The sequence below is a fragment of the Polistes dominula genome, unplaced genomic scaffold (genome assembly GCF_049000335.1).
Source record: "Polistes dominula isolate Pdom_NZ unplaced genomic scaffold, Pdom_raw_medaka contig_37, whole genome shotgun sequence".
Lineage (NCBI taxonomy): Eukaryota > Metazoa > Arthropoda > Insecta > Hymenoptera > Vespidae > Polistes > Polistes dominula.
Genome location: NW_028301169.1, coordinates 4,709,500 through 4,721,639, shown reverse-complemented (window position 1 = coordinate 4,721,639; position 12,140 = coordinate 4,709,500).

Sequence of the window (12,140 nt, the reverse complement as noted above, 5' to 3'; positions counted from 1 at the left end):
TATCATCCTAGACACGTCAAAAGATTAATTTATGTTATTTTTTGTTGTGTTATTCTATTTATAATTATTAATTATTGGGTTGGCAAGAAAGTAATTTCGGTTTTCTAATGTGAAATAAAACTCAATTGTTTCTATACAAAAAATGAACTTTAATCTGTCAAATATCTTCCATTCTGTTCAATGACCTTTTGCCATCTTTCTGGTAATTCCATAATTCCGTGTTCATAGAACTTCTGGTTCTTATCAGCAAAAAACTCAACCAAGTGCGACTTGAGGTCATCGTTATTACTGAAATTTTTACCATTTAAAAAGTTTTGTAAACTTCGAAATAAATGATAGTTCGACGGTGCAAGGTCGGGGCTATATGGGGGATGCGACATCACTTCCCAACCAAGCTCCAATAATTTTGTACGTATTGCTAAAGATGTGTGAGGTATTGCATTGTCGTGGTGAAACACGATTCTTTTGCCATTTTCCAATTCTGGCCTTTTCTCTTTGATTGATTCTTCCAATTTCATAAGTTGTTGGCAATAAACATCTGAGTTGATCGTTTGGTTGCTTGGAAGCAGCTCAAAATACACAACACCTTTGTAATCCCACCAAATTGACAGCATGATCTTCTTCTGATGCAATTCAGCTTTAGATATGGTTTGTGCTGGTTCATCATGCTTGGACCATGATCTTTTTCGATTAATGTTATTGTAGACGATCCATTTTTCATCGCCAGTGATAATTCGTTTCAAAAAAGGGTCGATTGCATTACGTTTGAAATGCATATCGCAAATATTGATTCGTTGTGTTAAGTGAATTTCTTTTAATTCGTGCGGAACCCAAATATCGTGCTTTTTAACAAGTTCAAGACGTTTTATGTGATTTTCAATTGTTGTATGTGATACATTTAACCTTTTTGCAATCTCTCGCACAGTTATATGATGATCCGATTCAATTATGGCTTTTATTTGGTCATCATCAACTTCAGAAGGTCGACCAGAACGTTGATCATCTTTAAGTGAAAAATCTCCAGAACGAAATTTTTTAAACCAATTCTGACACGTGCGTTCTGTTAAACAATCAACACCATAAACTTCACATATCTCTTTGTGAGCCTCAGCCGCTTTCTTGCCTTTATGAAAATAAAAAAGTAAAATATGTCGAAAATGTTCATTTTTGCACTCCATGTTAAAATTGACCGTAAACTAAAAGTTGTAAACAAAATACACAGCATTTGCGTCTACAGCAACTACCAAACCTCAAAAGAAAAAAATTCTAACATTACCAAAAGAATAACGAAATAAACATAACGCTATCTATTGGTGCAAGCCGAAATTACTTTCTTGCCAACCCAATATATTACAAGAGTGAAAAGTTTGAAGAAAATCAGATGTTGCACTGCATGAGACAACCCTTGTAATCCGTTGATCAGATACATGAATAAATTTTCGTTAAATCTCTCTCTCTTTATTCTTTTTTCATCTTGTTTTCTCTTTTCGATTCGTTATTCGATGAAAACGAGCAACCGAATCAATCGTACTCGTATCTTATCTTCGTGCCGTATTCGGTTATATATTCAGTTATTTTTCTATCACTTGGAATATGCAATGCAACAGTATACATATATATACAGCCATATAACGACGATTAGTTTTGCTAATAATGGATTCATATTTCTAATGTTACGTAGAACGAACATTTACGCATACACGTTATGCATACAAGCACGAATTCACTTACGCTCGAACTATCGTAACGTGGCGATAGCGTATGACCTAGTCATTACCAAAGTAAACTTCCCTACTCTACTACACGCTGCGAATTTCTTCATTTATAAGCTCTTGTGCGCCAATTCCTTGACGAATGAGCCAAACCACCCCTGACGCAACTATCCCCTCCCCACCCCCATCGTTATATCTTTTTTATTTAATCTTATTGCCTGTTTTGATTTAAAAAAAAACGACAAAACAAAAACTATAAAGTGCATTATTATTATGTCTTTATTGTCGATATTTTCTCTCTAGCAGGATTTCATCGTGTAAATCAAATCCTGATTTTATTGTCCTCGATTAAATTATATTTTATTTGTTTTCTTTCTTTTTCTTTCTCCTTTCTCATTTCTCTCTATCTCTCTCTCTCTCTCTCTTTCTCTCTCTCTCTCTCTCTCTCTTTTTCTCTCTCTCTCTCTCTCTCTCTCTTTCTCTCTTCATAAGACTGAACAGTCGGACAGAAACGAAGCACAAAACGATTTTGTCGCTAGTCGCTCTCTTAGATCTTAATGCGTTTCTTATTCTTAATCTTCTTTGATTGATCTTTGCACGTTAATTTAAAAGATCTTTCCCTGTTAGAAGACTTCTGATAAATCTTGTTCTTCTTTTTCTTCTATTCTTTTTGTCTTTCACTTTCGAATGATTTTCGATTGTAAATGCTCTTTAATTGTTTATTTTTTATTTATTTTATTTTATTTTTTGTTTTTGAAGTTATACTTCTTTTTTGTTTTCTTTTTTTGTTAAAGCTCGAACGATAACGCCAAAGTATAGTACATACTTTTATTACTATCTACGATGTTATTACGATTAACACATTGCGGACCGCTAACGAAATATCTCTCTTTTTTTTTATTGTGTTGCTAAAGGGCCGTTGACGAGATGTACAAATGATTGTAAATGTAATACTTATACTCCACACTACGTGATCTAAATAAGACAATGATCAAACGATAATTATTTTTATGTACAAATATTGTTTGAAGAATGGCAACTTGTTTCTATTTTTCTCATCATGTTTTATATTAATAATATTAGTATGATTTTTAAAAGATATTTAAATATAATTACTATTACTGTATTCTTTCTTTATTTCGTTATATGAATTTTGTAAATATTTTTGGTTTTATTTTTATGATCTTTTTTCCTAACTATAGCAAATTTGTTAAATTGGCTCGGTATTCTTCGCATAGGCACCTGTTTTTCGCTCGGTACTAAAATGGTTTAACCGTATATGGGTAGCGAAAAAACGACTAATGACATTAATGTGTTCCACTTTATTTAGTCAGATGTTTTACAAAATATCGTACAAGAAAAAATGTTTAGTTTGTTATTAAATAATATTAAAGAAAGAATATAGTGAATTATTGATAAATATTAACAATTATTCATTTTTACAATTTTTTTTGAAAATAAATATTTAACGTGATAATTATGTTTTATTATTACTACAATGTAACAGATGTAAAAATATTGAAAGCATAATAATATCCGGTCCTTGGGAATGGTTAGTAATAAAATGCCTGGTCCGTAATGTGTTAAAATATCTCTCCTAATATTATTTACAATTCACATATATATATATATTTATTTGTTGCTTATGTTTAAACATTATTGCGTATATTTGTGTATATACGTGTGCATGTAGATGATGTACCGTAAATGGAGGATAAACCACACGTATATTTTATACTCTTTCTCTCTCTTTTTGTTTTTTTTTCTTTCTTTCAATTTCTCTACATTTCTTCTATATCCTTTATTTCTATCTATTATCTCCGATGTGTAACATATTTTACTACTACGTTGATTGTGATGTAGCATAGAAGGATGTTTAGATTTGTAGATGACTAAGAACACTTAGCGTATTATCTTTTATTATTTCTTTTTTTTATTTTCTTTATATATATATTGAGAAATAAATGGTCAAAAACGTGCGAATAAATATGAAATTTTTTTCCACAAAAAAAAAAACTCGCATGATTTCATTCAAATATACCGAAAATGCTTTATGCCTAATTTTGATGTCGATAATTATTAACTTTAAAATGCTGGTTGTATTGCAACAGCCAATTGACGTTCGTCGTCTTGTCATCGATCATTTTTCTAAGAGATTTTGTAATTAACAATTAATTACACGATTTTATATTCATTAAAAGAAACTAATACATTTAAATAAAAGAAATAAAAGAAAACATTTACAGAGAAATTTGAATGAAGGCTAAATGTAAATTGTCATTCGTTCCTTTTGATTTTGAAATTATTATAGTTCCTTTAAAAAGCGATCTCGCAAATATTCGTGTGCCTTAAATGTGGATGACAAGATACTCGGCGTTTATTTTGAAAATGAAAGAAAAAAAAAGAAAAAGTAGTTTATGTATAAAAACTGCGATAAAAGATAGAACGCGCGTTTCGTACTTTGATGATATAATATTATTAATATTAATATTAATGGTAAAAAGAAAAAATAATAATAAAATATATTATTATAACGATATATAATAATAATAATAATAATAATAATAATAATAATAATAATAATATAGATATATATATATAACATATTTATATACAAATGTTTGTACCGCTCATATAAGTTGAGAAACTTTAGGTTTCTAAACTCGTATTTTTTCCGAAAGGTTTAGCTTTATTAGCGAAGTATAAGGCTGTTATATCACAATTTTAGTAAAATCAATTGTATTTACACACCGAAAGAAAAAAAACATATTCACACGTTAAAAGTAAAAAACGTCGAATTGTCCGTTTTCTTTTTAATTATTATTACAAAATTACCAACGTACTCGAGTGTATTGATGCACTTTTCTTTTTTCGTTTTGGTCTTCCGAAACGTATTCGAAGGTTAACAAGAGTTAAAGAGCTTGGCAAAATGAGTAAATGAGAGTACCTTTTACGTACAAGTATGCCAAATTGCAGCGTCACCAAAGATGCGTCATGTGAATGAAAAGAAGGAATAATAAAAAATAGCAAAATAAAAGAAAGAAAGAAAGAAAAGAAAAAGGCGTGACTATGCGTCGTATCCAAATATTGTTCCTATAATATTTTTGCGTTTTACACGTATAGTTCACACCTCGTTTAACTCTTAATCGAGACAACGCGTACTTATTTGCGTTGATTATTATCGTTTGCTCTCTATTTTTGATACGGCCGAAACTACGATAAAATATTTATCTATGTTTAACGTTATCCTTTATTTGTGGATTTTTTATTCAATTCACGTAAAGAAAAAAAAAGAAATATATTCGCCACGTCGGATAAAATTAGCTTTTACAATTTGAAAATTTCAATTTGGAAATTTTAATTCTCAAATTGTCTTAAAATGCTTAATTTTATTTACGAGCCGATCATATGAATAATCAAATGAAATAATATATATTTTATTTGCAAGTTTTTTTTTTTTAATTGCTATATGGCTAGAAAATAGGCAGAGTAAGCGAATTTTAAGAGCGTTGATTTATATTTTTTTTTGTTTATTATAAAAATACAAACATCGTTTCATTGCGCTGATATAACTTCATATATTACCCTTATACTTATCGAGAAAGTATAAAATCAATCTGCCAGTCGATGTAGCGTTTTGATGAATGAAAGCTTTGTACGAGAGGTGGTCTGCCGATGTAAAGAAATAATGCGAAATATAAGCTCTGTTGTAATTATAATTTATTTTATTTTCAAGAACACCAACAATTTACTATTATTTTATGGGTAATAAAACTAAGTAGTGGTTTTGAGGAACTCACAACGATATTTGCTATCGTTTTAACATCGTTCGGTTAATTTATTGATTTCAAGTTAAAATTATGTAATACATATGTTAAATAGAAAGTAAAAACGAAATTAATGTTTTCTTTGCTCTTTTTTAATATTTCTTTAGTTTGTTCTCTTTTTTTTTATCACTGATTGAACTTTGTCTACATCGTAGTAAAGTGCAACTATGTAAATTTGCTTATACTCATATAATATATCATTGAAAGTAAACAGGATATCACAATTAAGGATATAATTATTATTTTTCGTAGATCGCTTATAAAATCTAACAATGAATCTGATGTCTATACTATTTTTGTTTATATTTACGTTTTAAACTTGTATCATTTTATTCTCACAGGTAGCTGAGATAAAAGATAACAACTAAATATTACTCTTATTTTTATTTCATTTGAATAATTACAAAATTTATGCGAAACTGAACAAATTTTATAAAACATTACTTTCAAGAAGTAAAATAATTATCGTGAGATTTTAACTATAATATTATGCAAATTTATTGAAATTTAGTATTATGGTATATATTGAGTAATTATTTATTTAATTTATTTAATTTATTCAATTTCTTGCGTTGATTGAATACCATTGGTATAGTAGAGTGATAATAATTTTATCATGAGTTACTTGTTTTTGCCGACAGATGGCGCAACGATGAATATTACAAGAATATGTCCCGTAAGGCAGAATTACTTTATCGACATGTAGAATTGCAAAATAACTGCGAGCTATGAATGAATCAATTCTAAATTTTTTTTTGCATTTTTTTTCTTTTGATTTTTTTTTTATAATCAACTTTCGGTCCTATATAATTGAGTTTATTAATTTGATGTAAAATTTATAATGAATAGCTTTTACAAGTAATTAATGAGTTAGATTTTTGAAATGTTAATAAATGTTAAAACTTAAAATGTTTAACTGAATCGTAAAATGAGTATAGCTTTTCGAAATACATATATATATATATATATACATGTATGTATGAACACATATATACTTTCGATATTCTCGAAAATCGCATCGTAGCGTATAATCTATTTTAGAATATTCGCCGAAAGTTTGAAAAGCCTGTCACGCATTACGTCAGAACTTCCGAAGGTTAAGGCATTTCTCTTTAAATTGAGTTGGATAGTTTTCTAACCTAAAAACTTGGATCGGCGGGGGTAGTAGGAAAACCGCTTTCTAACGGATTTAACTTTTCGATCTAATATAAAGTTCATCGTAGACTAGTAATGAAAAAAAAATAAAAAAATAAAGAAGATAAACGAATTCGAAAAATGAACGAATATTATTTTCAAAAAACAAGATCGATTGATCCATATGAGCTACGATCGATACTAGATCATCAATCATTATTTCGTTTCATTGAAATTATTTATATATAGTGCCCGAAGTATCGGCAGAAATGATATTTTTTATAAGTATATTTCTTTATTTAATTTTTTTATTTTTCGAATGTAAAATAAAAAGAAACAAGTATTATAATGATTAAAAATAATTTAGCTAAAATGGAGCCTTTATGCATTCTCCATTTATTAAAAATTTTATATGAATATATAGTCTTCATTGTTTACAATATAAAGTATTCATAAATAATAAATAATATTAAGAATATAAATGTTAATAAAATTATTATTTATTCACATACGAAGGTAAGAAAATATCTGAATAAAAAAGTTATAAGAATCGGTACTAAAATTGAGAAGGAACAATTTTATTTTAGAGAACCAAAAATTTTATCCATGTCAATACTTTTGTTCGGCGGTACTTTAAGAATATCAATTTCTCAAATAACTACTCATAATGTAGGAGAAAGATAATAATAAAAAAAAAAAAAATAAAAGAAAAAAAAATGTATAACGAAGCTTTGGCAGCAAGTCTACAGAGAAATTCGATTAAATGCTTCTCGGCTTGAGCCGGAATCTTAGTTAAAGAGCCAGGCAAACATCTCTCACGGTTAACCACGATCCTCGATCGAAGAAGGTCCGTGTAAAGGATGCAGGATTACCGATCTCGACGCGGCAAGCAGCGAACTTTCTTCAAATATTTACCGTGTCGATAAAAGGGGCCAGAGTAGCCTTGATATCGGTGTCCTTGCTGATATAACTTACGGCAAGACGTTGCAAAAAAAGGGAGAAGGGAGGGGGAGGGGCTGAAGATGACGAAGAGGGATGAAGCGCAAGAATATTGGATCGTTTGAAAAATGCATTTTTCATGATTTTCGATGGGTTTCAATAATGGTTATATATTCTATTCATTATATGCATTATTTTATAAATATATTTTTATAAATTAAGGAGTGTATGAATGTAATGCAAAACAGACCGACACCATTTACTTGAACGTTGCAGAGAGATATCTTTTTTCTTTTTCGAAATATAATTATTATTTAATTTGAGTAACAATTAATTTTTATTAATTATATTTAGGATTACTGATTAAGACAAAACAAACAGAACATCTTTAATATGTAATGCATTCAAAAATCGTATTTACAATGATTGTATAATAAAATTTCATTTAAACCGCCTGTGCGCACAACACCTTGCGTACAACGGATTAAGAAACTTTCTCTGTCTTGTTTTATCAGCGAGCCTTTCACTTATGGAGACTTGCAATGTAATCCTATTACATATGCATTTGATATGCATTTTTATTCCCGAACGTGTATGTCACATGCGCGTACCATTTTATAAAATCGAAATAATAATATATAAATGTGTAGAACATATTTAAAAAAATTGTGATTAAAAATTTGTATAATAATATGGAAAACAGGATAGAGAGAGAAATATGTTGAAAAGAAACAATGTGAAAAAGAGAGAAAAGAAAAGAAGTTTCTTTCATCGTAAATGGGATGACGCGTTACTATGGTAACCGAAGTATCCTGCAAGGTAGCACAGTTTTCGCATCCTTGTGCAAGGTGAAGGTATTCCCTCTTATTTCCAATGGTGGATATTGAAAGGAGACAACGATAAACGTCGAAATCTTCGTCATCCAACATCTCCCTCTCTTCTCTCTTTATCTTTCTCTTTCTCTCTCTTCTGTCCCAATAACCCACTTATTGGTGGTGTCCGCATTCGCAACTACTTTTCCGTATATAGTCAGAATCGTGTCGCGCGTGGCTCATCAGTTTCTTCCGCACATAGGACGGGTTCCAACTATTTCATCCGATGATTACATTTTTTTTTTATTTTTACTTTTTTTTCTTTTTTTGTTGTTGTTCCTTTCCATCATTGAAATTCATACGAACGTTTGTTTCAATGTTTTGGAAGAAAAAATGTAAAAAGTAGAACGCAGTGTTCACCAACTTTGTCGATCTCTCTTCATTGAAGTTTTCTTCTTCTTCTTCTGAAAATACATTTTCTCTTGCTTTTTTTTCTCCTTTTTTTTATGCTTCACGAGTCACCGTCATCTATCGTCGAGAAAACGGATATTTATCTTAAAAGGATGCTGTGCAACCTTTCTATCTTCTTTTGTATCCTCCTTGGCTCCGTTTGCCTCTTGAACTCTCGCAATATTAAAGTACTAAACGACGAGGGAAAGAAAAACAGAGAAAGAGAAAGAGAGAAAAAGAAAGAGAGAGAGAGAGAGAGAGAGAATTGCGATTATAAATTCGCGAGAGTAACCCGGCTCGTTGAATCGTTGATGAGTTCCGCAGGTGGCGACTAAAATTAAGGATATTGCACGTCCGACTCGACTAAAGCCTTTCTAAATTCTCTTCGTGTCGGTCCCCTTGTCGTTTGCTTCTTCTCTTCTTTCTATTTTTTTTTTTTTGAATTCCGTTTATTTTACCTTTCACGATCTCAATCGCAACTTTGTTTCTTTTCTTACTAATTTGTGTCCATAAAATTATTCTTTTAAAGATTTTAAATATAATATGTAATATATATATAATAATTATTAATAATAATATATAATATTAATATTAATAAATTAAATATATATATAATAATATTATTATTATAATATTAATTTTTTTTGTAGGGAAAGGGTTGTAGTGGGGGTAAATCTAAAGAATGTTCTCTATGAGGAATTTTCTTTCTTTCTGTATTACCTCATATTTACATAGTATTGTATAACAGTTCAAAGGACCTGACAATGTAAAAGGGTTTTTTCTTCGCACCATATGTTTTTTTGATCATTGAGATAGTATGGGATTTATGGCCCTTTGGAATTTCTTATTCTTTAAGTAAACATTACCTTATACCTGCTAACTATTGTATTTTATGATATTTTATTTTATAGGCTCATCGCAGGATCTGTTTCACAGAAATTGAATATTATAAAAATAACAAATATAAAGTTTATCGTCTACAAAGGATTTGTGGTACTGGTCATCAGTTATCGACCACCAAGGGTTGAAAATTATTAAAGTACTAATATCACTATTTAAAAATAAGGGTTGGTTGTAGAAGGGTGAAAATTTAGGGTTATATGTATTTTTTAATGCCAAATCATAAAAAGATAAAAATAAAAAATTTTGTCCAAAAATAAAAAAAAAATTTTTTGGGTGGACCACTCTTATCACTTAGGGGTATGAAAAATAGTTTAAGTCCTATTCTTAAACTTACCGAATATACACACAAAATTTCATAAAAATCGGTCAAGTCGTTTCGGAGGAGTTTGGCTACTACCACTGTGACACGAGAATTTTATATATTAGATTTATTTATTATACATTAATGATTTAGAAAATATTTTTCATTACAATTATTTTATTTTGATAACAGATTATTTTTCCTTTTTTTCAATATTATTTGATTATATATACAATATATATGTAGGATGAATAATAAATATTAATTGTTTAAGCAATACTTATAATCTTAACTAGGACAAAAGGGTTGTTCTTCTTAAGTTTACAGTATAATCGCTTTCATTACTCACAGAATTAGTTACTAATGAATTAATTTCCTTATCAAATTTCTACAGGAGTTTCTAGCGAAGCGAACAAAACATAAAGAAGGAAAATTCTTTTCTTAAAATTTACGACAATATAAAAGAAAGAAAAAAGAAAAAAAATAGAGAGAGAGAGAGAGAGAGAGAGAAAGGGACAGAAAGATAGGAGTATTGGGAGTATCGAGTTGATACGATAATTTACTTACATCGTAATTAGGAAAATCGGAAAATATCGTTGGCGTCGTTTAAATCGAACGAATCCGCTTGCACCAATGGAAGGAAAAAGAGGAGGAATACTCTGCTCTCCGTTCAGGGACATATATCACGTCGTCCCCAGTTTATACCGAACGAAGACATCGATTTTACAATTTGTAGCTGATCCCGATTCCAGCATTTTATCCGTAACGGCTGAAACGTTGAACGGTATATAAATATATCGCTCTGATGTCTCTCTTTCTCTCGTTCTCTATCACACGATATTCGTATCGTGAAAATGCTTCCTTTTTATTTAAACGTAAACGCGTATACATACAGACACACAAAATCACACGAACAAACACACATGCACGTATGCATGCATGCATGCATGCAAAAATGTATCGTAAAAGAGGCGTTCGTTGAGATCGTAGAAAATTTGCAAACTTTGTTGCGAATTGTTTCTCTATGATAAAATAATAAAAAAGAAGAAAAATGGAAAAAGAAGGAAAGAGAGAGAGAGAGAGGGAGAGAAAATCGAACTCAATGGTATAACGCAAACGCAAAATGTTACCTCGTGCTCGATACAAATAATAACGAGTTTTAATTAAACCGTAACGACTCGTACACGCTCGTTTACCGATATGACTGACACGTCCGGGCCAAATTAATCGGACATATTTGAAATATCGGAAAAATACAAATCACTCGATCATCCTTCTCATTTTTATATTTTTATCTTGTTTTTATTTTTTTAAATCTTTCTTTCTTTCTTTCTTTTACTTTACCACCCTCTCGAGAAACAAAGGGAATACGTTACGGTACTGTTTATATTCGATACCATGCGTGGATTAAATTTTTTGTGATACAAGTAAGTAAGTAAGTAGATTGTATATCGAATATATAAATTATTTCGAAAAAAAGAAAGGTTTAAATTAAATTAAACGATTTTCGTAGCAATCACATTTATCGATTAATTTTGAGACGATTTGTCGTTATTCATTTTTTCCCTTTTTGAAATATTAACAAGTTTAATTATTTTTCAGTACGATCTTATCGTTCAATGCGATTGTCGATCACGATCGATTTAAAAAGTATTTCTTCAATGCTCCGTGCTTCAAAGGGAAAAAATGAAGTTATTACATTAGAGATACGGTATTTTATCGTGAATTCTCCTCGGAAGAGAAAGAATCGACCGAGATGATAGGGGGAATAAAATCTCTGGCGAATAAGTTTACATGCTTTTGGGAGATCATTCCCATGAAAATGAATGAGAGAAAGAAAAAGAGAAAGATATGTTCTTCTATCTCAGGTAGGGGATGCAAAGAGAAGCTCAAAACTCGTCGGTTCTGGACCGTGGAAAAACCTATATCATCCTTCAAGGAGGATTATACGAGAGACTACACCTAATGGGTTTCGCTACTCATCCTCTACGTATTCCTTTCTCTCTCTCTCTCTCTCTCTCTCTCTCTCTCTTTGCGATCTCTGAACCGGATCAAAGCGTTT